This window comes from Thermobia domestica, chromosome 8 (assembly GCF_964235325.1).
Source record: "Thermobia domestica chromosome 8, izTheDome1.hap1.1, whole genome shotgun sequence".
In the NCBI taxonomy this organism is placed as follows: Eukaryota; Metazoa; Arthropoda; class Insecta; order Zygentoma; family Lepismatidae; genus Thermobia; species Thermobia domestica.
In genome coordinates, this window is record NC_137461.1 from 230,095,268 (window position 1) to 230,121,666 (window position 26,399).

Genomic DNA, 26,399 nt, shown 5'->3' on the forward strand with positions numbered 1-26,399 from the left:
CTTACTAATTCAATTATTCTGCTTCCTCCTTTCCTGTACGTCATAATTCCTGCTTTGTGAAGCATTTTCTTTATCTTCTCTGTTTCTTTGCCTAGGCTTTCTATTCCAAACCATTTTTTGTTCTTCTCCCTCTTTCTTTCCCTCTCTTGCTATGTCTTGTGATCTTATCCTCTTCGTTGTATCAATTTCTCCTTAGCTGTGTCCAGAACTTCTTTATATCGGTTTTCCTCTGTTCTTCATTTGTGTTTAGAACTTTTGGAGCACAGAGACACTAATTTTTGATCTTCGAATCTGATAACACTGACTCAATGATTTAAATCAACGCAATGTGAGAACCTCCATTTGATCTAGCGGCTAGCACGCTTGACTTCGGTTCGCGTGGTCCCGAATTCGATTTCCGTTGGGGGTACAGTTGAACGACCGAAGTGGTTCGGATTCCATTATAATCATTAGCTTTAAGTCTCCTTTAGACTTCCTAGCATAATCGTGGGACGTTAAACTAAAACAAACCAAACCAAGAATCAACACAATGTGTATTACTAACTGTAAGTCCTTGAATAATTGGCATGTATCTATATGGTATGGATCGAGTTTGAGGTGGTCGGTGTTCAAATTAAAACAAGTGAAATGTAACTAGGGTGTAAGTAGAACTTTTAAATAAGCATGGTTTTATGTACATCAGGCCTAAGGCTTGGGGAAACAACTAGTGCTACCGAAAAGTTATCAGTTACATTTTATTTCAGTTACAATTTGCATTTACATGTATTGCTGGAACCAAAACTTTGAGATTAACATTAACATTATAAAGACTATGAAAAACATCGTTTTTTCGAAAACATTCTTGCACCATGAAACAAATTACGAGTAATTTTAAAATATTTTGCAGTTATTTCCACTATATTTAGAATAATATTTAGCAATTTATTTAGGATGGCAACTCTGCTTAAAATAATGAAACTTCGACTTGTAATTAAAACCACCAAAAACTATTGTTGTAATCTTATAGAAGCAAACTAAAGCATCAATCATTATAAAAAAGTTAACACAAATACGTTATTTTAAGCAGTATAACAATCACTATTCTTGTGTTTGGTATCTCTGAAACGGTTTGAAATCACAATTGATGTAAATGACATTATCATCACTTAAGTCTTTTGGAAGCATCTATATTATGAGGCGTGATATGTCAGCACGTGTTCGAAGTAGAGTCTTTAGAAAAAAATAAAATTTTCATTTCTTGTAATTTTGTTCCTTCATTCATTCGAAATACGTTATACCATGATCATGGAATTTGACGCTAAGATACAAATGATGCACATTGCACCACGCCATTTGAGTTATTAGAGATATCCAAAATATTGATGCTAGTGATACTGTATTGTCCTTCGTTACACTGAATAATGTATGTGGTATTGTGGTTTTATTTAATATCTAAATTAGAAATAGGTAATACCTTACACAGTACAATTTGAGAAAATACAATTTTATATTGCGTTAGCAACACTGCTTATTTACCTAGTGGTATTGTAGGGTATCTAGAAGAATTTTCCCTTCAATATTTCACACAACATGGTACAAAATTTCACACAACAAGGGGCTATATCCTCCCTTAACGCTCAAGTAAAAATTAAAATGAAATCTTTTAGTTTTATGCCGGTTAGGCTAAAGGAGACGGTGATGATGAGTAATGAATGAAATGATGGGATGAAGAAGGTGGGAGGAAACGGGAGAACTCCGAGGAAACCTACGCACACGGTTTAACACTCAGGTATACACTGAATAAAATGAGCCTTCGAGACTAACCAAGGTCTCGTCTCGATTTATAGAGGTCTGTCTCGGTTTCGTTTCTGTATGTAAAAGTCCGTCTCGGTCCCATCACTAAAATTGTAGGATGTTTAACAAAACGATATAGGCCCATAATCTCTATCGCTCAAGAGTAAGACTTATAAACTCTATCCGGCAGGCCGATCACGACACCTGCATTCAAAAGGGGAATCGAACCCAAAAACTATAGGATCCGTAAATACCAATTGCCCTGCTGCTGGCCCTCAAGTAGAAACCAGACTTAACTGAGAGCTTACAAAGCCCCAGAGAAACAGTAAGGAAAATCCAACTTCCAAAATAGGAGTAGGATTAAAACCACATATAATAACTTCTAACTAAAATCCTTATAATTTGGAAAAGAAAAAAAAAAAAAACTAACCAGGGACTACCCTACCACACCTATCTTACACAGGAATACAGCCTCTCATTTAAAAAGGCTGAGAAACTTCCTTCTCAGTATCACTCATCTGAGTCTCGAAAAAGTGCTAAACTTCTAAGGAACATAACATAACCTATAATGCCATCACTAAGGCAAAAAAAAAAAAAAAAAAAAAAGCATAGCAGTGGCGGATCTAAGTCAGGGCCGGGGAGGCGAGGACCCAGTTTTTTGAGCCACAAAAATAATTTAAGCTATTATTTATATACTTTTTAAGGTTTATAGTAAACTCATGATATACCTATCATAGTCTCGGTTCTGGCTGCTTCCCAGTTTTTATTTTCGAGATCCGCCACTGTCTTCGAGGCGTCGAGCATAAAGTCTAGCCAAAAATGAAGATGAGGAGGACAGCTCCTCCTCGTATTTATAGGAAACTACCCAAAGGGACACTTTGACCTCCCTTACAAACAATCCATTGATACACCAAGAGAAAAAGGTCTTCCCCCTCATCAAAGATGGCTGGCTAAATCCAGAAATAAGCTGGTTTCTAAAACTAGCAAGAGGGGAAAAAAAGATTTTTGTCAATAATTTTTAAGAATCTCTAAGAAAAGAAAAAAAATACATGGAATATACAAACATATTTACAATAATAATGTTAATAATAATTTCTTACATGCTAATCAGTAGAGCAACCCACATTATGGTTTATTTTTTGTTTAATTATGCTTTATATTTTTCCAAATTATGCTTTATTTTTAATTTCAATCATTGTTTTACATTAATTGTGTATAATGTATAATATTCAATATATATTAAATATTCTAAATATCTTGATCTATTTATTAATATTTTATGCAACCAGTTTCTTTCATGTTTAATGCACTTTCTACTTAATGCACTGTAAAGAGATATGCTTTACTCGAGTCATATTTTTATCACCTATGTGCGACTTAGAGGTGCATATATACACAAGGGAAAGTAAAAGTTGCTACCATAAAAATACAGAAAGTGCTCAAGTTCAAGAGGTACACATAACAATATAATGTGAAGTTCTGCACTTTTTGTACATTTCGAATCATCATTCATAACTGCGCATACTTAGAAGAAAACTATTGTTTATTCATTATTGGAAGGAAGTTTTCTTCTTTTCAGTTTTTTCTTTTCTCCATTTCAAAGGATTACACCGAAAAGTTTACATAAATAAAAGTAAGCTTTTAATTGTTGCATTATTCTTATGTTCTCAATGATTTTACATTGTAAATATTACTTTTAAAAAATATTAATAGAATATGTTAAACTTGCAATTAAACAGAATTTCCCAAGAATTGTGCTATATATTTTAAATTATGCTTTATGCTTTATTTTCTAAGATTATGCATTATTGTGCTTTTAAAATTAGTTTCTTCTGGACCCTTAGACAACCACAATCACGTTCAAGGTACTAACCATATGTGTAAAATGCCATTATGCTTCTTATGCTTTTGGGCCTTTACACCAAATTTCGTTCTTGTAGTACGAGCTGTTTGGTTCAGGATTTTGTTCGGCCATATTGGTTTCCAGATGGCGATATTTTGAACCGTTTAATGCTTTTCGTACACGTCTAGTGATACTATACTTCCATAGTACAATTCGTTTTCCAGACACGAGTCGTTGACACATTGACATTTTGATCGGCCATGTTGGGTTCTATACGTCAACATCCGCGAAATTTCAAACCAATAGATGTGTAGTGTTCATACATATATCAATCTGCAAAACATTAAGCCAATCTGCCCATGAAGTGGATGAGAGGTTGCTTGCAAAAGCCCATTGGCATGACATTCGGGTGGCCATATTGGCTTTATCCTTTGCTGTCGGCCCGGCATATTTCACCAGTAATCCTTCGTGTCCCTCCTCTATCTAAATATATGCGCAGTTTCCGGATCCCCGATTCTTGGGAGGAAACCTTTACTTGCCAGCTTCAAGAAAGGTCTGAGTTGTTCTATAAGCTAACGGTGGTTCCACACCATGTTAATCGTGTAGGTTGCATTTTTGTTAGCGGTTTCAGATTCACATTTTGATAATAATGTGTACAATCTTTGAAAGAAACCTGGCCACCCATCTTTCTTTGAAAACCTCTACATTCTTACCTATAGTTTGAGTTAAATCTAACGAATATGAATTTTCTTTGTCCACTTGTGATCGTTACTTAGATCCAAAATATTAGAATTTCTCACGTCTAGTTGCAAGAATATGACCTAAATTCAGGTGAACGGCTATTTTTTTTTGAAACAAGACTGTACATACTTCCCTGACATGTAAATAGGCATAATTAATAATATATTCTACATACTATCTTCCTGGGTTATTATAGAACGAGTTGCCTGCGAAATGTCTTACGCTTCAGTCGGTGGGTGTGTCAGATATTATTTACTTGTAGTCAGTTCAAGTATTCAGAATTTTCTCATTAGATTTAAATTGAAAAATATTTAGAAGTATGTTGCTAAAGCACTTTATTTTGTTTGTTGTAGGGTATTTGGGCACTTCACTGTGTCCTTGTCACCATGAGAAAAGAGGCTTCAGGCATACCATCGGAATGTTAGAGCTGGTAAGCGAAAACGACGTTTGTTAAACGTTAGATATACATAGGTCTAATAGTTAAGGACAATACTTTTTTTTATATAGTTGCTATTTTTTTATTAAACTTGCTAATTTTCTAATTTAAATGTTAATTGTGTTATGATAATGTAACATTACTTTCAACTTACATAACCTTGTTTGCTAATTATGTAATAATAATAATAATAATAATAATAATAATAATAATAATAATAATAATAATAATAATAATAATAATAATAATAATAATCGGAAAATCGTTTCATACTATTTAGAGGTAGGTACATAATAGAGTAACAATTTTGTACACTGTGATCTGGGCCGAATGCAAAAGCCATTTTTCCTACTAGTTAATGCAGGGATGCAAATAAGCAACACAATTTTACTAGCCCAAGAAAAAAGCTACTAGTCCACATCCCAGAATAGAAATATTTTATTTACTTTCGGTATGATATTAAATACTCGCCCGCAGCGATGAACCACTCGTCCCGGGCGAGTGGACGAGTAGTTATTTGCATCCCTGAGTTAATGATACACGATTGTATCATTAGTCGGTATTCAGCTTGATCAAACATTAATTCAGCTAGTCATTAACTTAGGACCACCTGCAAATACGACTAATGTGACGGTATCGGGTTCGTCCTCTGTTCATTTTGTGTAATGTAACATGTTAGTGTTCTGGGTTTGATCCGTTGTGTCCTTGTTCGGGAAATAGTCATTTTATATAACAGTCCTGGGTTCGTTTCCTATTCGGGAGCCAATTTATGCTACAAGTACCGGGTTCGAGACCTATTGTCCCCCTTCTACCAGGAGCTGAAAACTGCTCCAGGATTCAAATAGGCACTTTATAGTTAATATAGGCATTACAGTATGAAATATTAGTAGCAAAGTTCATTCTTTCTGGACATCTCTGTCTTACTTAAGATTTGGTACCCTGGCATAATACGCTGGGATTCGAACTCTGGTACCACCTGAAACGGAAGTCCTCAAACAAACGTGTTCGTGGTATAACTCTTTTCTGTTGCGAAAGCAAAATAAACAACACCAATTAAAATAAATCCTATCATTTTAAAACTACAAGGATGGTTCAATTCAATCCGGGACTTCTTTAAAAACAAATAGAAGAACAAATTTCAATGTGTGTACTGTTCCTAACGACAGATTATATGCCCTTGCAATTTCACGGCAGGTTATGCGACGATTGTCTAGGATCAGCTGCTCCACACGCTGAATGTTCTCAGGAATGACTACCACCACTACCTTCGGCTGCGATCCACCACTACCGAGATCGTCAGTAATAGAAGTGTTGCCATCTCTGAAGCGCTTACACCATTCAAATGTCTTACTGCGACTGAGTGTCTCATCACCGTACTGAGCCTGAAGTCTTCTGTAAATTTTAACAGGTTTTACGCCCTCGTTCACTAAAAAACTTCATCACAACACGCTGTTCCACGTCGAGTTCACACAGTTGGCCGCCATCTTAAATAACGGTCTATCCAGAAGCGCGGGAAATGAGCGCCGTCTACCAGTAACAGGACACAGGTGCCAGTTTATACTGCATACAAAACCTCCAGCCTAGGCGTCTATTTAAACCTGGAAAGAAAAAGTCCCGGATTGAGTTGAACGATCCTCGTATTTGCGCCAAATGAAATGCTTCACTTATAAGTAGGTGGAAAAAACACTAGTGGTGCATTCCATGCCTAAATAGGGGTTGACTCGAGCTACTGAACTTTGTGGGACATAGGGGCTCTAGTAAGTGAGCGAAAAAAGTAAGAACAGAGTTCTGTTATTCTTGAATAAAGTTTTTCGTTGCACAAATTCTTTTGCAAATTGTTAGTCCAGTTGTACTGGTTGTAGAAATTAGGATAGGTGGTTATTATTAACCTACATTAATAACGATAATCTAACTAAGTGAGTCTCGTTTCACAGCCTAATTCTACAGTAGACTTCCAAACTATGGAAATTCAATACCCAAACTTGAAGTAGTACATCTTTAACTACTGGTTAGAATAGAATAATAAGACCAAAGAAAGAACATATTCCTCGGACACTCAATCTATGTCAAAAAGGCGTTACTCTGTATGCCTTACTGTTTTTGTTCTATGGTGATAAGTGTAAACCGGAAATGGCTAATGTAAACCATTTCCGGATTGAATAGAGGATTAATGATAGGGATGCGCACGAGACGAGTCGAGACAGAATTTTCCTGACAAATTTCGAGTCGAGACACAGCTCTTCCAATAGAAAAGAATACATTTTTCGAGTCGAGACATCGCTTTTACAGCACATTTTCGAGACGAGACAGCCTCAAATCTTGTCTCGTGCGCATTCCTAATTAATGAGTAAGAAGTTGGAACCAATTCCTAGGACAGTGACTCGATTGCAGAGCACTGCATCTTGATATCTCTTACCGTTTTTTTCTCTGGGAATCATTATTTGAAATCGGAAATTGTAGTAAATTTGAACCACTTTCGCTTTTATTGCGGTGTTGTGCATTACCTTATTATGTTGTCGTTTTAGATACCGAATCGTTTGTAAAACCCCGCTTCACTCTATCTGTTACCGTTTTCGTTCTATGGTGATAAACGTTGAAACCAAAAATTACTATTCAAGCCACTTCTAGTTTCAATGAAGAGTTGACGGAAAAGAAGAATCTGATTCTTGGGACGCTGAATCAGTTGAAAAAAATAAAAACGTATCTCGGTATTTTACTGTGTTTGCTCTGATACTGGTCGACGGGGGAAGCCGTTCTATAGCACTTGTATTTATGCATAGCATAATTTGGCAGTCTAATTATAATATAATAGTAAAGACGGCTGTATATAATACTAGTAACAATATAAAACACTTTCTATATGAAAATGACGAATCCTGATCTAGTTTACATCGATGGTTCAGGGACAGCTATCCTATCGGTATTACGTAATATACTAATACGTAATATAGTACTTTTAGTGGGTTTTCTAGTGGTATCCGGTGTGCAATTTAATGATACAGTATTGTGGATGGTATCATTTTGTTCCTTATAAGGTAGGGAATAAGAAAACTGATGGAGGACATTTCAGACCCGCAACTGGGAAGGGGAAATGATGAGTCATCGCTCTCTTAACTCCTTATAACTTCGCTCCTAATCATTTGATTTTAAGTTTTTTTTTTAAAAGAAAAGTGTAAGTGCGTTCTACACATTATATTATTAGCACCTTTTACGTATGTGTAGCCGTTTTAGTTAAAATTTCAAGTAAAGGATTTTTCCTAAGAAAAAATATTTCATTTGACAAAATCATCAGTTTTGTATTATTTATTTATGCCAAGTAGCTAAATTTATAAAACGAGCATGAAATACGAATACATTTTCATTTTCAAAATCGTTGTTATATAAAACGTAAGGAAAAGAACAATACAGAAAATTTAATATTTCATTCAAGAGAAGCAATTAATATATTTTAATTATCATTACACCTATTCCTACAATTTATTATATTATGTAATCTAGGGGTAAAAGTAGATCTGAAAAGGTAGGGGGACGCATGACGTCACTCCGTCCCTCGTGCCTATCCTTGCCCATTGTATTCTTTTAGGAAGTGGGGGAACGTTATAGTTATTTTTGGAAGTGGGGTAACGGCGTCCTCCGCACGTTGCACCTCACTTTTACCCCTGATATGATCCATATGAATATTAATTCTGCAGATGTTCATAAGTATTTTAGAAACATGTTTTAATTATCATGGAATAAATACTCCAGTCATGTGTTTTGTTATTATATTAATTTACTGAAAATTAAGGATACTCTTCTTTTGGTATGAATACACACGTTGGTCATCGGGACACTTTCAGAATCCGAAGTTGTCCTTCTTACTTCAGTCTTTATAACATTAATTCTTCTTAATATTTTAATATGCACTACACTACGCTATGACACCACATTCAGAACGCACTAAGAGAAAAACGAGAAATTGTTAAAATGGGGACAAAGGAAACACACAAACACTTCTTAATTTCTGTTCCTTCATGTCAGAGGAATTTTACGCTGCTCAACCGATCGGCCGCAAATGGGAAGACGAATGGACTGGTTCATGAAAAAATAGAATAAGAAATCACATAACAAAGGCTTTCACTTAATCGAGTTATGACAGTGCTCAGTTCCTTCTTGTTCCACGAGAATTTATTTCCTTCGCATTATCCTAGTAACAGATTCTCTATCTGCGTAGTTCGCTTCGAGGTACCCATCTCATAACCGTGATTCAAGTTCATCGCTGAGACAAGCTCTTTAGGTTCACAAGGAATATCACACATTATTGGCTCGTATTACCCTTTCCCATTAACAGTTCAACCCCAGTCAGTCACTGTAGGTAGTTCAGGATTAGTAGTATGTGCTTTACGCCATATTACGGCTTGAACATGTACTCTTTTTATGGCCGAACGCAGAGTATCTTGTGTTGGAGGCATGCATGATCCATCAACTTGCTTTTTAGTGAAAAATTACCACCGCAATTCTTTCATGGATGTTATTTTCGGGATTCTTAGGTATACAGAGCATATAAAAGCTTCCAGAATTCGGAATGTTTCTTCATTAAAAGTCTCTTTTCCCAGTGATGACAAAGAGTCAAGAATTGTCTTATCAGCATCCATAAATGTATTAAAGAAACTAGTTTTCGTTTTACCATAAAATGATCCGATGTTATCAGTCCATGAGAGAGAATGCAATCCAATTAAAGCATGAGCTCGGTTGTGACTTAGCGCTTGATATGCCATACGAACAGAAGTCTCACGTGTTTTAGGTCCTGAGGCAACAAACCACGTATCCTGTGGAAGTTAAAGGTAGAAATTCGTCGCCAGCGACAGGACATTAGTATCAGGGGAAAATATCTTTAGAGATGTGCTCCATTTAAACTTGCTAAGAGTGCATGTAATACGCAGTCTCTTCTTGTGTTGTTGTTAGAGTTTCAAGATAAATCTGGCTAGTTCAACTCAAGATGAAGGAAAAAAGATATTCAGTCGCAGTTGTTGATGGAATGGCAGAGGTCCACAAACTAAAAGCAGGAAAGAAGACGAGAATAATTTCTGATTTGACAAATCAGTTCTGCAATTTTTTTCAAAATATGGTGTTTTTTCTTAGATTCATATTTTCTTTGACACATACGTAGACAATTCTCTTAAATATGCAATAAGAGATCGAAAAACAAGAAGGTATGTCCCTGTCATGTACAAGATAGAATTCAACATAAACAAAAAATATTCTTAAAAAAAACTTTTCTCATGATAAAAGCAAGGACAGATTAATGCAGGTTTTCAGTACTCCTCAGTGAAAACCAGCTTGGATAAAGGCAAAAATATTGTAGTATCCTATCGGAATCAGGCTCCTGGAACTAACCGATGTGTTGAATCTCTAGTAATAACACAAGAAGAGGCTGATACAAAAATCATATTACATGCACTCTTCGCAAATATAAATGAAGCAAAATCTAAAGATATTTTCTCCTGATACTGATGTCCTAGCGCTGGCGATGAATTTCTACCCTTAACTTCCACAGGATACCTGGTTTTTTGACTCAGGACCTAAAACACGTGAGACTTCTGTTTGTATAGCATATCAAGCGCTAAGTCACAACCGAGCTCATGCTTTAATTGGGTTGCATTCTCTCTCATGGACTGATAACATCGGATCATATTATGGTAAAACGAAAACTAGTTTCTTTAATTCATTTATGGACGCTGATGAGGCAGTTCTTTACACTTTTTCATCACTGGGAAAAGAGACTTTTAATGAAGAAACATTCCGAGTTCTGGAAGCTTTTATATGCTCTGTATACCTAAGAATCCCGAAAATAACATCCGTGAAAGAATTGCGGTGGTGTTTTTTTCACTGAAAAGCAAGTCGATGGATCATGCATGCCTCCAACACAAGATACTCTGCGTTCGGCCATAGAAAGAGCACATGTTCAAGCCGTAATATGGCGTAAAGCACATACTACTAATCCTGAACTACCTACAGTGACTGACTGGGGTTGAACTGTTAATGGGAAAGGGTAATACGAGTCAATAAGGTGTGATATTCCTTGTGAACCTAAAGAGCTTGTGTCAGCGATGAACATGAATTATGGTTATGAGATGGGTACCTCAAAGCGGACTACGCAGATCGGGATTCTGTTACTAGTATAATGCGAAGGAAATAAACTTTCGCGGAACAAGAAGGAACTGAGCACTGTCATAACTCGATTAAGTGAAAGCCTTTGTTATGTGACTTCTTACTCTATTCTTTCGTGAACCAGTCCGTCCGTATTTCGACCTGCTGACGATAGGTTGAAGAGCATAAAATATCTGTGACGTGAAGGAACGGAAATCACTAAGTGTTTGTGTGTTTCCTTTGTCCCCCTTTTAACCATTTCTTGCTTTTCCTTAGTGTGTTCTGAATATGGTGTCATAATGCAGTGTGGTTTATCTTAAATGTATTAAGAAGAATTATTGTTATAAAGATTAAAGTAAGAAAGACAACTTCAGATCCTGGAAGTGTCCCGATGACTAATGTGTGGATTCACACCAAAAGAAGAGTATCCTTAATTTTCAGTAAATTAATATAATAACAAAACACATGACTGGAGTATTTATTCCATGATAATTAAAACATGTTTCTAAAATACTTATGAACATCTGCAGAATTAATATTCATATGGATCATATCAGGGGTAAAAGTGAGGTGAAACGCGCGGAGAACGCCGTTACCCCACTTCCAAAAATAACTATAACGTTCCCCCACTTCCTAAAAGAATACAATGGGCAAGGATAGGCACGAGGGACGGAGTGACGTCATGTATCCCCCTACCTTTTCAGATCTACTTTTACTCCTAGATCACATAATATAATAAATTGTAGGAATAGGGGTAATGATAATTAAAATATATTAATTGCTTCTCTTCAATGAAATATTAAATTTTCTGTATTGTTCTTTTCCTTACGTTTTACATAACAGCGATTTTGAAAATGAAAATGTATTCGTATTTCATGCTCGTTTTATAAATTTAGCTATTTGGCATAAATAAATAATATAAAACTGATTACTTTGTCAAATGAAATATTTTTTCTTAAGATTTTTTTAAAAATTTTAATTTAAACGGCTACATTTACGTAAAGGGTGCTAATAGTATAATGTGTAGAAATTACTTAGATCTTTCTTTAAAAAAAAATAAAATCGAATGATTAGAAGCGAAGTTATAAGGGATTAACTTAGCGATGACTGATCATTTTTCTCCTCTTCCCAGTCGCGGGTCTGATATGCCCACCATCACTTTTCTTATTCCCTACTTTATAGGAAACCAAATGATACAATCCATAATACGCTACCATTAAATTGCACATGGGATGAAAAAAGTGAGCACTAGAAAACTGACTATTTATGAAAGTGAAATGTTCTCTAGATTAGTGATGGCCAAATATAGCGGACGCCTGCAGTCTGCGAGAGTATTCCATCCGACTTGTGAATAGAAATGAAAAGCTACTTTCTTCCCTTTCTAACTTTATGTGTAACATTAAGTGTGACATGTCATCATTCTATATCTGGGTCAACACTTGACTTTTAATTCTGATGGTATTTTCTTCAACCTTCTGGTTATCATGCATAATACGAAAGGTAAAGCTATTGATACTCGGTCAATTTTTAGAAAAATACAGATTTCGTAAAGTTACCTCAAATATTCAGTCTTGCCCTTTCAGTTGTCCCAAATGTACTACTCTTCATTTTGTCAAGTATTTTTGCTCTTTCTTCCACATACGGCTGGCGGGGTGGAATCAAATTTGATTTCACTTTGTCTCACCTCGTGTCACTTAAATTGAAATCTTACGAATTTTCGTTACGAAATAGACCGTGCTGTAAACACGGAAAATCTCATAGGGTCGTTCAGAACATAGGAAATGACGGATCCGATACCATATACGTTGACATTTCGACTCGAAGAAAAATCGCAAGATATTTCCTTGGATCTATCGTCTAGTGTACAGTAGGCAAAAGAAAAGAAATGTAAGGAACTCAATGCCTATTGAGGGGAGTCTAATGATTAAATGACAAAATAAAATACATTTATGAAGATCGATTTATTTCTCTTTTGAATTTCGGTTCAAGAGAAGGATTTAGGTTAATTTCGCCAAAATTAAACCCACTCGTAATTATTAATGTAAGGCGAAAAGTACCGAGAAAATGAAAGCAATGTCAAAACATTTTCTTTATCGCTCAATGTTTCTGCGCAACTTTAAGTATACGGTATATACTCAAGTAATAACGGAAACGAATGGTGTATCCTCTCGTAAAGTACACTTTTATCTTATAAATTTTTGTATGTGAAACTTACTACTACTATTCATTAATGTATATTTCGTCCTGCTGCTCTTCATAGTAAAAATTTGATGAATAAAGAATCGGTCTAAATATCTGGCAGTGTATGATCGTACGTACGAGTACTTATATAATACTGTTAAAATTATTCGTGTGATTTTTCAACTAAATTTGTTTTAATTATACTCATATTCGACATTCAAACAATTATCAGTTTATTTTAATTATCAACCCTTCAAATAATTCTTCATTACTCGAATCATCATTATTAACTACGTGTCCATTAAAATATTTTCAAACTATTAGAACAATATTCTATTTTCAATAATTGTTCAAATTTTCGAATAAGGAATTAACTTTAACAACTAACATTCGAATAACGAATGGAGATCATTCGAATCAAGTTTAACAACAATAGTACGAGGAGTGCGTCAAAAAAGGGTTTCATGAAAAGCACTGATAGAAAGTGATATTTATTGTGATGTACAGGTACATACCTTGGCTATTTTTCTTCGTAGTCCCATGAACCCCAGACATTTCTGGTAGCGTGGAACAAGCTTCCGTAAATCCTGTTTGTAGAAAGATGCTGCCTGAGGATGCAGCCAGTCCAGAACTGATGTCTTGAGCGTTTCACTGTCGTTGAAATACTTCGATGCAAGCTTTTATTTTTAGGTGAAGAAAAGGAAAGAAATCACTGTGGGCAAGGTCAGGGGTGTAAGTACGATGATTGAATAATTTCCATCGAAATTTTTGAATTCTTTCAACAGTATGAGCAGTTGTGTGTGGGCAGACGTTGTCATGTATCAGAATTGTAGAGTAGCATTCATCTCCGCCGACTTTGTATGGCACATTGCAGATTATTCAGTATTTGACAATACACATCTGCTGTAACTGTTTTGCTTTGTCCCAAGAATTCCAGAAGAACCACACCTTTTTCGTCCTAAAACACGGTTGCCATGATTTTGTGAATTGGTGGTGTTTAGGAAAACCAGAGTGGCACCATTGCAGTCACTGCTGCTTCGACTTCCCAGTGGCATACAATATCCAGCTTTCATCCCCCATCTCGATGTGGGGTCATGCCTATCTTCCCCCAACGGCCCGAAAACTGATGCACAGCTGTCATTCCTTGCTGTTTGTGAGCATCTGTCAACATTTTTGGCACCCACCTCGCACACAGTTTGCGATAGCCCAGCTTAACAGTCACAATTCGATACATTATCCTCGCAAACTTTCGAAAACTCTTTGGCGAGTTCAATTATTGTGAACCAGCGAGTGGATCGCACTTTCTCTTTAACGCGTTCCACCATATCGTTCGTCTGAAAACTAGGTCTTCCGCTACGTTTATAGTCATAAACATTTGAATGCCCTTCGCGAAACTCTAGGCAACATTGCCTGACCTTCCCTTCACTCCTTACTGTCGGTGCTTAAATGGCACACAATTCTCGATGGATGTGAGCTGTATTCTATCCTTTGGCGTTGAGAAATCATGACAGATCTCTCTACACATTTGGCGGGATTTTTTAAATTACGGCAGCTATTTTATTTATTGCAACTCGCACGCGCGGAACGCCACTCGGACGATTCTATCTCTTCCAAATACTGAATACGTTAAATCGTCATAGGGCCATAAAAGCTGAAGTGTTAGGCAGCAAGTGGCCAGAAACGAATCATCGTCATGGGTGAACACATTTCCACTGTTGATGAGATGTTCAATGTCAAAATCAACATGGCTTATACCAGAAGTTTACAAGAAACTAAAGAAAAGTCTCCACTAGTCCAGAGAGATCACCATCCTGCTTCAGTCGTGGTGGTGGGAGCTCAGAGAACTAACGAACTCTTTTTTTTTTTTTTTTGTGAATCGATCTTTAAAACATCGGCCAGAGTGTACCAAGAGACTGTCTTGGAAAGAGTGGTGGAAGGTTTCAAAACACATACATCTCTTTAATGGCCAGGTCTGGAGCTTCCAGCAAGGTTCGGCACCCACTCAAAAGGCTAAGAGCACTCAAGAGTGGTTGAAGAGAAATGTGCCAGACAGGGGTGTAGCTAGTAGGTTTATCTAGGAGGGATCCGTCGTTTGTGAGGGAGCAGCTACAAGTATAAAGCAAAAAAATGTGTTACAGCTAGTGATTTTGAGGCCTGAAAAAACAGGGCTGCTATCAGAAATGAGTTACCAGCTCTACCGTGGATGCTGGAAGTGTCCCCTGTTTTGGTTCAGACATTGGTTCACACGTTTCACCACGTTGGCAGCAACTTTACGAAGATTAGAAGTGTTAATGTTCTCAATTGCACTGCGAATGTTCGTTTTCAGGTCTTGAATAGTTCGAGAATTGTTCTTGTATACCTTTTGCTTTAAATACTCCCATAGAAATGAATAGCAGTGTTGCCGAGTGCATGTAAGTAAAAATTTTATCATGATAATTTCAAAGTTTGTTTTTCATTATTTTCAGGAATTGCATAATGTAGACGGATCCTTAACACTCCTTTTGATGCACTGAAACATCAGCAGGGTTGCCAATTCAGAGTGTTAATTTATGAAAACTACGATTTCCCTAGTTCCCCCTTACAGAGGCCTTATCCAGTGTTGGGAAGTAACGTAACGCAAGTAACGCGTTACTTTTTAAGTAACGTTTCCTAGTAACGCGTTACATTTTTTACAAAGTAACTAACGGTAACGCGTTACAAATTTTTAAGTAACGTACCTAGTTTGCGTTACTTTTTTCGCGTTACATTTCGGATGAGTAACTACAATATATGTATTTTTTTTTCGGAAACAAATGTTTCTTTCCTTTAAGTGAATTTCTCAGAATGAAACAATCGAGCATTAACTATGTATGCCAGTGACCGACAGTCACAGACACACAGAGAAACAGATAAGTTCGTAGTGCCACTTGCTGTTTTTTGAAGATGAGGACAGCCTTAGGGAAATCACGTGTATTGATTGCAAGCACCTGGAAGATTTTGTCGTAGATTTTGACAGCATCAAATCAATACATTCAGTGAGTGAACTAGGAGTGCAATGATACCGGTAGTCTATTTTACTTTGATTGGTGTTGTTTTTATAAAGATGGAGAACGAAAATATGTTACCGTTCGAACATTTGAAAGAATGCTTTTTTTTTCTTAAGAGCTGAGGATGATGGTGAACAGAATTTAAAAGTAAAGTGTCTGAAGTGCTCCGGCGGAAAATATTTATCAACAACTAGGGTGCCATAGTTAACGATTTACAGTAAGGGGTTAATATGAATAAACTGTGTTTTGATGAGCAGGCCTACTTTATTACTAGAAAATAGTTTGCTGATGGTATGTAATATTGGAGTTCTTTCAGATCAGTTTGCTTATCCTAGAGTCCCGTTGATTATAGAGTAATGTAATGTTTCTCTATATTCTTTATTTTAAATTTTACATAACAACATTGTTATTATTATATAATTAGTTTAGCAGAATAATAAGCAACCATTTTTTCTAACGCATAGGGATGAATACGAGTCAAGCTAAAACTCGACTCGACTCGAATTCAAGTCGAGTTTTGAGTCAAGTCAAGGGTAATATCCTCGAGTCGAGTTCCGAGCCGATTGAGTTTTTCGCGTCGAATTTCGAGTCCAGTCGAGTTTGATAAATGGCTCGTTCGTTTTAAATCGTCTTGAAATCATGGCCTGATTACACTGGAAAACGAAAGCCATGGAATACTTTTAGTGTTGCTCACGAGAGGGGACACTGCTTGCATCTCGTCTCGTCTCGATAATGAGACCACAATAGATTTTTATAACAAGCTCGGCTTGGCTCGGCTCAACTGAGAAGATGGCTCAAGCCGGCTCACTTGGGGTGAACCATCGGCTCGAGCTGGCTTGGTAGGGATGAGCCATTTGTTCCGTTCGGCTCAACAGAGCCGAGGGCTCTAGTCGAGTCGGTTGGGTGAGCTCTTGGCTCGGCTCACGTCTCGGTTCTGGTCGGTAGTGAATGAGCTGTGAGCCGAAATTCTTGAGTAGTTGACAATTCTAAACCCGGGCCGAGCAGTTTTGAAGATATTTGGCCAGTGCCCTATAACTTTTAACAGTGTTTGGCTCGAGCCCGAATACTCAACCTAGACCCTCAATCCAAATTCAGAAGCTCGTGAACAATGTCCTTGACTCCTGGACTTCACGACTACCGAGGTTGGCAATCAATTGGTTTTTAGTATTCAAATACAAACGGCCTATGTTGTTATAATTAATAATAATAATAATAATAATATAAGTTGTAGTAGTAGTAGTTTCATTGATAATAATTATATTGTCTATGTAATATACTTGAAGAATGTACTCGAAACTACACACCGGATTTGGCTCGAGTCTACTCGGAATTTGACCCCAATTCGAGTCGAGTTCTCGGGTCGAGCTCAAATATGTCTGTTTCTAGTCGAATCGAGTGTCAAAGAAAACTCACTCAAGTCCATCCCTACGAGTAACGCAGTATGGCATTTTATCAATGTTACATTATATGAAAATGTTCATATATCAAGTAAAAATTCGTTCTTGCATTTACATAAAGCGATTCAGAACGTGCAATAATAATAATAATAATAATAATAATAATAATAATAATAATAATAATAATAATAATAATAATAATAATAATAATAATTATTATTATTATTATTATTATTATTATAAGAAGAAGAAGAAGAAGAAGAAGAAGAAGAAAATTGAAGTCATAATTTTTTATACATTTTTAAAGTTTTGGACCTAAAAGTAACGCGTTACTTTCGAAGTAAAGTAACAGTTACTTTTTGGAGGCAAGTAACGCGTTACTAACGCGTTACATTTTAAGAGAAAGTAAAGTAACTTGTAACGCGTTACATTTTGACAAGTAACTTACCCAACAGTGGCCTTATCCGATTAGTTATCGGTGGAAATGAAACATTCTTTTTCTGCTCCATAGTTTCCAAGCTACAACAACTAAGCAAACTGAAAATTAATGACAGAACATCTATAAGTATGAGTTATGAGTCAATTTACATGTTTTGCAAAAAAATTGATTTACACCTTCGGTTACATCTTTTAATGCTGTGTGATTTCTAGTGTACTTCAATCGTTGCTTCCTAGTTTAAAAATATATGCATGAACAAGGTATAACCATTATTTGTGTACTACTTTAATTTCAATAGTTCTACTATCCCAAACTCCGGGTTGCATTATATATTGGACACCCTGTAGTATATATGTTAAAATTTGTTTATTTATTTTAAACTTTTTCACTCTTTTCTTGATAATTCTAATTTGTTTAATAAAATCTCCAACAAATTTACTCTTGAAATTAGTACCGGATTGCTTCCTTGCTAATGTAAACAAACATCACCCATCTTTATGAACTATGGAAATATGAACTAACTTAAATTTCTTCCGTCGCTAGTTAAGGAAATAAATGCTTCCCCAGCTCGCAAAGGTTTCAAATAATGACCACATAATATCTGAAGCTTCTACTTCAAAATGACATAGTGTCGTTAATTATTTCCCTGTGGTTTATTTAAATTCATACTAAATATTACTGATAGTGTTCATTGCTCATGTGTGTTTAGTTATAGCTACTCCATATTTTAATTAATATGATTCTTATTGTTATGTCTCTCGTAACTTATAGTTTGCGCGATGCCTCTCCTGTTGCGTAAATATACTGTTCTTTTTCTAAACTACATAGATTTAAAAATTGAGCCTAACGGCACATGTATATAATACACACACCACTATTCTGATTTGGAAACGGGGCTTCAAATCACGATTACATTATTATGCTTAACCAAGACCTACTGCTCCGGACCAAACGTTATGACTTTGTGTATAACAATTTCAATTTAAGCCCTTGTGCACAAAACTTATCTACATAAGACTGATTTTCTTTAAAATTTCGCTTGATTTCTTTAAGATTTCCCGACAGAAATATTCATTTATCATTCACGAGTAAAAAACACCGTAATTGTTTTATTAACAGCTATATCTCACTTCCTGTTTTACACCAAGTAAGAAAAAAAAGCTAATGAAATAAAAACTGATAAACTGAATGAAAACGTTTTTCACAAAATTTTCCATCTGATAAAAAATGCATATAAAAATGTAATGTACTTTCTGGGATATCTGATATCTGAAGTATGAATTTAAATAAAGCACAGGGAAATAATTAACGACACTATGTCATTTTGAAGTAGAAGCTTCAGATATCCCAAATCAGTTTAGAAGTTGTGCATTTGGTCATTCCTTACACGGAAAAGATACCATGGTAAATGATTTCCGGCAAGGATCGGTAAATGATTTACCATAAATTATTAGTTACATGTAAACTTTGTTATTTTTAAATGACAGGCGAGGTAGTCTTACAATGATATTTTGAAAGCTGGTCATTTGAGGGTCCAGGAAATCATTTTGTAGAGGCTGGCCCCGTTGGGCCCCCCGTGGCTACACCCCTGGTGCCAGACTTCTTGTCGACATCCGATTGGCCTTCTGCTAGTGCAAACTTCAGTCCTCTTGATTACTAATTGTAGACTGTTCTCCAGAAGATGGGCTGCATAAAACGACGCAAGAAGATTGATAGTTGGAGCGTTCTGTCGTGCAGGCAGCATTTTTGCCGATCCCAAATGTTTCAGCATTTTTGCCAATTTGATGTCGAGAACAGAACCCAAAGAACCCCTGCGGGACTTCTAACCCGTTCCTACTACTACTACAACTACTACTACATTAGCTGTGGATCTATATAGTACAAGGGCAACGTACTACTACTACATTTGCTGTGGATCTATATAGTACAAGGGCAAACTTATTTTAATGAAAGAAGTTTAATGAAATTTTTTAAAGAATGATCGTTAAATCACTTTTTGAATATTATTTTTAATCTTATTTTAACGAAAGAAGTGTTATAAAAATTTTTAAAAGTAGTAAAAAAACTGTTCGTGGGCAGGATTTGAACCCACGCCAAAAACACTTTCTTTAGTAGCATGTTGCGCTAGTTCACTCGGCTACCAGAGCCGACACCATTTGCCGTTTACTTTGTGCTACATGTAGATCATGCCTTGTGATATCGTATTTGTATCGACCAATCAGATCAGAGGATATCTGAAACGTTTGGGATCCGCAAATATGCGTGGAGGCAGTAGCAGATTTCACATAGTATTCAGATATTACAGTACTTCTCACTATATTCTGTCCGTGCAGTGTATATTTTAAACAACGCAGTATTGTTTATAATATTAGCTATTTGTTGAGATAATTTATTAATTATTTTACTTCTCAGAGTTGTGCAATCTTAAGATTATCCAATACATGGGTATATAAGTTGAAATATTGGTTAAAAATTGTATTTATAAGATTGTTCGTTAGAAATGTTATTGTGCTTTTCCTCAACGCCTTTTGTGTTTCGTTTCAGGTTTCCATCTTGTGTGGCGCAACGGTGTCCGGCTTCGGCTGGACGCCGGTGGAGAAGAAGTCCTTCACTCATTGCTACTACTGAAAACAAAAGAGAATCTAATGAAGTCGTCGTCAACGTTGGTAACGAAGAGAAACTAATAATGAAGTCCTCAACATTGCAAACTAGTGAAAAAGGAAGAGAATCTAATAAATGAAGCCAAAACAAAACAACTTTCCTCAAATTACAGGGGAAGGAGTAATATGTTTGAAAAATATTGTTTATAAGTGTCTTCAAGTCTCATCACACCTACTTGTTCTCATTATAATGTATATTTATAAACAGATACAAAATACATGTTTACCAGTAATTGTTGTTAGCTTTGTAGGAAGACACTGCGGAGAACCAGTATATGATACCAGTATAATAAAAAACATTTTAATAATTTTTATTTTTTCATTTCTGTCCTATGGTTGAGAAAAAGATTCCTGTTATCTTGCGGAGCCTTCAAACAGTATTCACTGAAATAACCTACATACCTATAGAGGTAGATGGTTCGACGAAACTAATTAACTTGAAATTAATATCGTACTATTAATGCTTACGAATATAGCACCTTCGTTTAGATAATACTACCGAAGTAAATATTGTATAGTAGGGAAACTTAGTATACTGTGCACGATATGAAAAATTTGGTGTTACCACCTAGCGACTTAAACTGGATGGTTACGTGATTTAAACAGAAGTTCTTCTTTTCTATTCTTAAACATGTGTAGAAAGTTAGAACTTAAATTCATATATTGTTTTAACCTGTTGGAAGGAAAACATACCTTTCACTTCATTTGTAAAGGCAGTCATTTTTGAAACAAGCAGTAATTCACACAGGTTAAATCCTAAAGATATCTGCCTATGTGCAGAAAATCGGGACAAACAGCTAAGGATTTGCTACAATATTAAAGACAGCCGATTGTAACAGTAGAAACGTTCGGCATTCAGTTTTCGGAAATTGCTCTCTTGTAGTTGACGTCAATGTATCTACAAACTGCACCAATTATCGTCGTTAATTACATGTTAGTAAAATTCATGCGGAAACAAGATTCCTCATATCTTAGAACTCTGATTAGAATACTCTTCTTTGTGTTTCGATTTATTTAGAGGGATAAGACAATTAGTCAGTTTAATGATGATGGAGATTCGAGCAGCATATTAAGTTATTATTTTCCAATCCTTTTTTACAGTCTCAATGTCTGCCTTGGTTGAGAATCAGGAGGTCTCCACTCAGATAGGTCTTAGTTATTCTAATGATGTAATAACTATATCAGATGTGATGTAATATGATTTGAATAACTATATCAGATAACTGAATAAATTTCTCATAGTGGTTTAAGGGATTTACATATGGTAAAATTTCCTATATTTACTTGTACATTTTATTGACTTCTTTTCTACATATTGCACAAATGCTTTATTCTATTGTTCAATTACATATTAGTTTATTTGCAATGAACTCTACCACTTTATATTCATAAATTGAGATAACTACCACTATAATACAAGTCCCTTTTGTAGAGAGTCTCTTTTATTGGAAAGCATACAAAAATTTCATTAATCTAAGTCATGTTAACCTTTAATTTTCATTTATATTGCCCGTAATATCCCCAAGGGATGTAACACAGATAATCTCTCTGAAAGTTGATAGAATTAATTTGTTTGGCTTATTTTTATAAATTAGTTTTCCGTATTTTATTTCTCCCGATGAAATTAAGGTAAAAGGAAAATCAACACACATTTGAGCTGAAAATATTTATCAACTACAGAATTAAAACATACCAGACTAGAACGCAATATTTTCCAGAATCCTTACATTCCACGCAATGAAACAAACAGTATTCTTTTTAAAGTATACTCCAGTATTTTTTTAAAGACGCGGAAATAATTTGAATTCTTCGGCTTAAGTATTTATTGCATTAAATTATAAATTCGCTGTATGGCAAAATATACGATCCTTGATAAACCATTCTTTATAAATTAATTTAATGTTTGTAGATGGATAAGTCCAATTCATATTTTCACAAAATACATTACACAAATTAGTGTCCCTGCTACCACTGAAACAATTTTCTAATTTTTTTATATTCAATATTCAGAATTATTAAAGTATTAATAATCATATCTCAAATGCTTCTAATATTTTTCATGCTTATTTTTTCTAAATTAATAATGTTACAATGTTGATAAGGTCTTCAGAAACATTCTTTTGGCATTTCGAAATCTGTTCCTTAGTTTTCCACAAATTTCTTCTTTCCTGATAATAAGATTTCTCGCTTTTTGGTTGCATTAGATATTTGTTGATGATGTTTTAACTAATTGTGACAATATTCATTTTTAATGAGATTATGTTTAGATAAAAAAAAGTATTTAAAAAATCATTTAAATAGATTGACAAAAACTGCATACACTTCACATCATCTTGTAATCTCGAATCTGCAAACTTATTGCCAAATGTAAAGAGGCAATAGGTGGGACGAAAGATCAAGCATGACTACAAGATGGCACTACTTTCGATAGAATACGCAAGTAGTCCGGTGTATGTGTTTCCGTTCTATTCCGTTTTACTACTATACCTACTATTAGCTGCTAATAGGTTTCGAAATCTAACATGCAAATTATTGGTCAAGGAGAAATATCTTAATGATCCAAGCGGGCTGCGATCAAATTTGGCAGGTAGATACTGGAAATGAAATAAGATTATATATATATATATATATATATATATATATATATATATATATATATATATATATATATATATATATATATATATATATATATATAAATTTTCTATGCAAAATGATTCTTGGGGTAAAAGGTCAAAAAAGAAGTTTACGCAAGAGCGCAGGAAGTAGTAGACCAAAGTAAAATGAAATTACGCTCAGAATAGTAAACGTAAATCCTTCGGTTGGTTGTCTCCTTCGTGACTCAGCGGCTAGCATGTGCGGCTTTGGGGTAGAGGACCCGGGTTCTATTCCCGGCGAGAGCTCATGTGGTTCGGATTCCACGTTAATCAGTAAGTCCACGTCTATTATAGCCTCGCTGCTGAACGTGACGTTAAACAAACTCAACTACATGGTTGGGGCAAAAGTCTCTCCAGACGTACGACTATGAAATGTCAAAAATGGAACGAAGACAGTTTAGTAGTACCTAAAGTACATGGAGGATTTAACGAAATTGCATAGATAGTACGCATAAAATAGAAAACGTATTTTTTCTATGGATAAACATTTATTGGAGGCAAAAGCCCATAGGTAAATTGTGTCAAATATAGCTCACAGCAGCCTGCGAAGTCTCAGAATCGCTAATGTTTGTCATTGTTTCCTTCCTTCTAGGTTCCTTGTCTCTCTAAGGTCCGTTACACAGTCAAGCGGAGCTTCGCGCGTGGAGTCCCGCGTGGCAAGATTGTTACATTGGTTCTTATGGGTGCATACATAGTCACGCTGAGGAGCCTCCTCGTGGCCCTATCTGCGCTACGCGAGGCGGATAGGGCCATTAAGCAAATGGGTGTTTACGCAGTCAAGCGGAACTCCGCGCGCGGAGTAGCCATTTCTCTTTAAAATCTAAAAAGAAACGTGCATGATAGCAACAGCAATATGAAAATTGATCCAAATTTCTTTTCTTATTTTTGATAGTGAGTTGCTAAATAATATTTTATACTGTTTTATAATACTATTTTCATATTTTTATAGTGTTATTTTATTGGAATTTCCAATTAGTGTCTTTGCTTATTTGGAACTGTACATGTGGTGCCTCTAATGTACCATTCTTAACAGTACGTGACTTGTAATTTTTCGCCTTTCTTTCAATAAGTTTCAAGTTTCAGTTTCAATTATCACGGAGGTTAAATTATTACTATGTTAATGGGATCCCTCTGGTGAGGAATACAAAAGGCGTGACATTCGTGAACAGGCATTGAACGAGATATGTAAAAGATTTTTCTTTTTTTGTAAAAATGAAGGTATGGACAATGAAAAAGATAAATTGAGGCAAATAATTTATTTCTATTATTAAAAAGTTGATTGGGTGAAAAGTGATTGGATGTGAAGTTTTAACCAAATGTAGGCCTACAAATATTCGTTATTTTCATTTGTTAAAAAAAACAGTATCATGACATTTTTAAAGGAAAGTGCTGTATTTTAAGAGCGTGCATATGGATCCTGTTTAAAATACATTTTTATAATTTCGATGGAATTTTTCCAATTAGGTCATCGAACGACTGAATTGACGTACCGAAATAACTGAAGTACTTCTTCCCGTCTTCTCGCAAATCTATATACACAGACACAAAAACTTCCTTCAGACTTCTTTGAGAAACTAAGGGATGAATCTTGAGACATTTATTTTTCTATGTTCTTCGCTTTCTCTTTTTACAGAAATATTAAGATGCCACTATTGTCGTTTCGATCTTGTTCATGTTGACTCGCAACACTGACTGAGAACAATCCTGTATATAACCACGTGACGCGTAGCGCGTAGCTGCTGATGACGTGTGTAAGCACACACACGTAACGCGGAGGGCGGACGGCGGTGCGCAGAGCTCCGCTTGACTTGTAACGGACCTAAGAGTGTTGTCAAACTTCACATTCGCCCACGCAAAGAAGAAGAAAGACATACCTTGTGTGAAAACCTTACACTTGTGAACACAGACAATGGAGTAGAGAAAGTGGATCCAGTGTTGAACCGAGCATGATCTCATTTTGTGGCATGTTGAAATATAGGGATTAGTTGCAGTTGATAAGATGAACTTCGGAGAAGCGTTTTCAACTTTTGCATTAAAAGAATGTCAAATTACAGTTGTAACTAACATACAATAATTTTCAGGTTTTACTTCGAGCAGACCGAAGATCATGTCTTCACATTTCAATACGTCATCATTTTCTCTTTATTGAGAATACAATCATCATAAAGAAACTTTAAGAATAATGGAAGAAATGTATAAAAAATGTTGATGGAAAGAGTCATGAATGCATTGAGTTTATCCCATGACGAGTGTTTGCCATATGTGATTTCCGATGTTATAGCTTGGTATCCCTATATACAGTCATTGACATCGGGTATGTTACGAGTGCTGTTTCAACACCAAACAATTGTGTTCGAAAGTCACGTTCATCGTACTCTTAGCCTTACTATTAACCTTATTGCTAGTGCATATGTAGGAGTATGGCACAAGGTAATCATACAAAATATATTAGGAAAGTTTTGCAGTTCAGTTTTATTTATTTCATTTTTTCAAAATAATTTCCACTACATTCAATACATCTCTCCATTCTTCGAAACCAATTGTTAAACCAAATCTGTCAAGGTTTACTAGAAAGTAAGGCACCCTCGTTTTCCCAAACCCTCAGAAGATGCTCATCATTGGAAAGCCGCACCCCTTTGAGCTTAATTTTCGTATACGGTGACAGTGCAAAGTAGCAGAGAGCAAGGCAAGGTCTGGACTGTAAGAAGAGTGCTATAGAAGTTTCAGTCATGGACTGCTCAAATATTCGGTCTAGAGTTTCGCGCGGTGAGCTGGAGCATTGTCATGATGGAGGAGCCTGGCGTCTATTCTTGAATTTGGTCGTAGGTTTTTCATAGCTTCCATGACTTTAGGCAGGCATTGTACAGTGTACCACTTAGCCGTGATTGTTTCTTGTGTGTCCAAAACAACACGCTTCACAATTCCACTCGATTTGAAAAATACAGCTGTCATTTTTTTCCTTTACTGATCGCAATTTTCTGTCAACTACAGATGTATCATCATCAAAGATCCAACTTTGTTGTGAATCTTGATCCGCACATCATAATAGAACAACCAAGTCTCGTCACCTGTCACGATATTGTTCACATATCAAGATTGTGTTTTATCAAACATTTC

The 26,399-nt window shown here is 35.6% G+C and overlaps 1 long non-coding RNA gene across 1 annotated transcript in view; it reads left to right on the forward strand.

The window, feature by feature from the left end:
- LOC145693472 (uncharacterized) overlaps positions 1–20,933 on the forward strand; it is a 43,978-nt gene extending 23,045 nt beyond the window's left edge. Inside the window, exons 4-5 of the long non-coding RNA XR_014132790.1 lie at positions 4,711–4,787; positions 20,510–20,933. This is a non-coding gene — a long non-coding RNA (uncharacterized LOC145693472). The remainder of the gene's footprint in view (positions 1–4,710; positions 4,788–20,509) is intronic.
- The last annotated feature ends 5,466 nt before the right edge of the window (positions 20,934–26,399 follow it).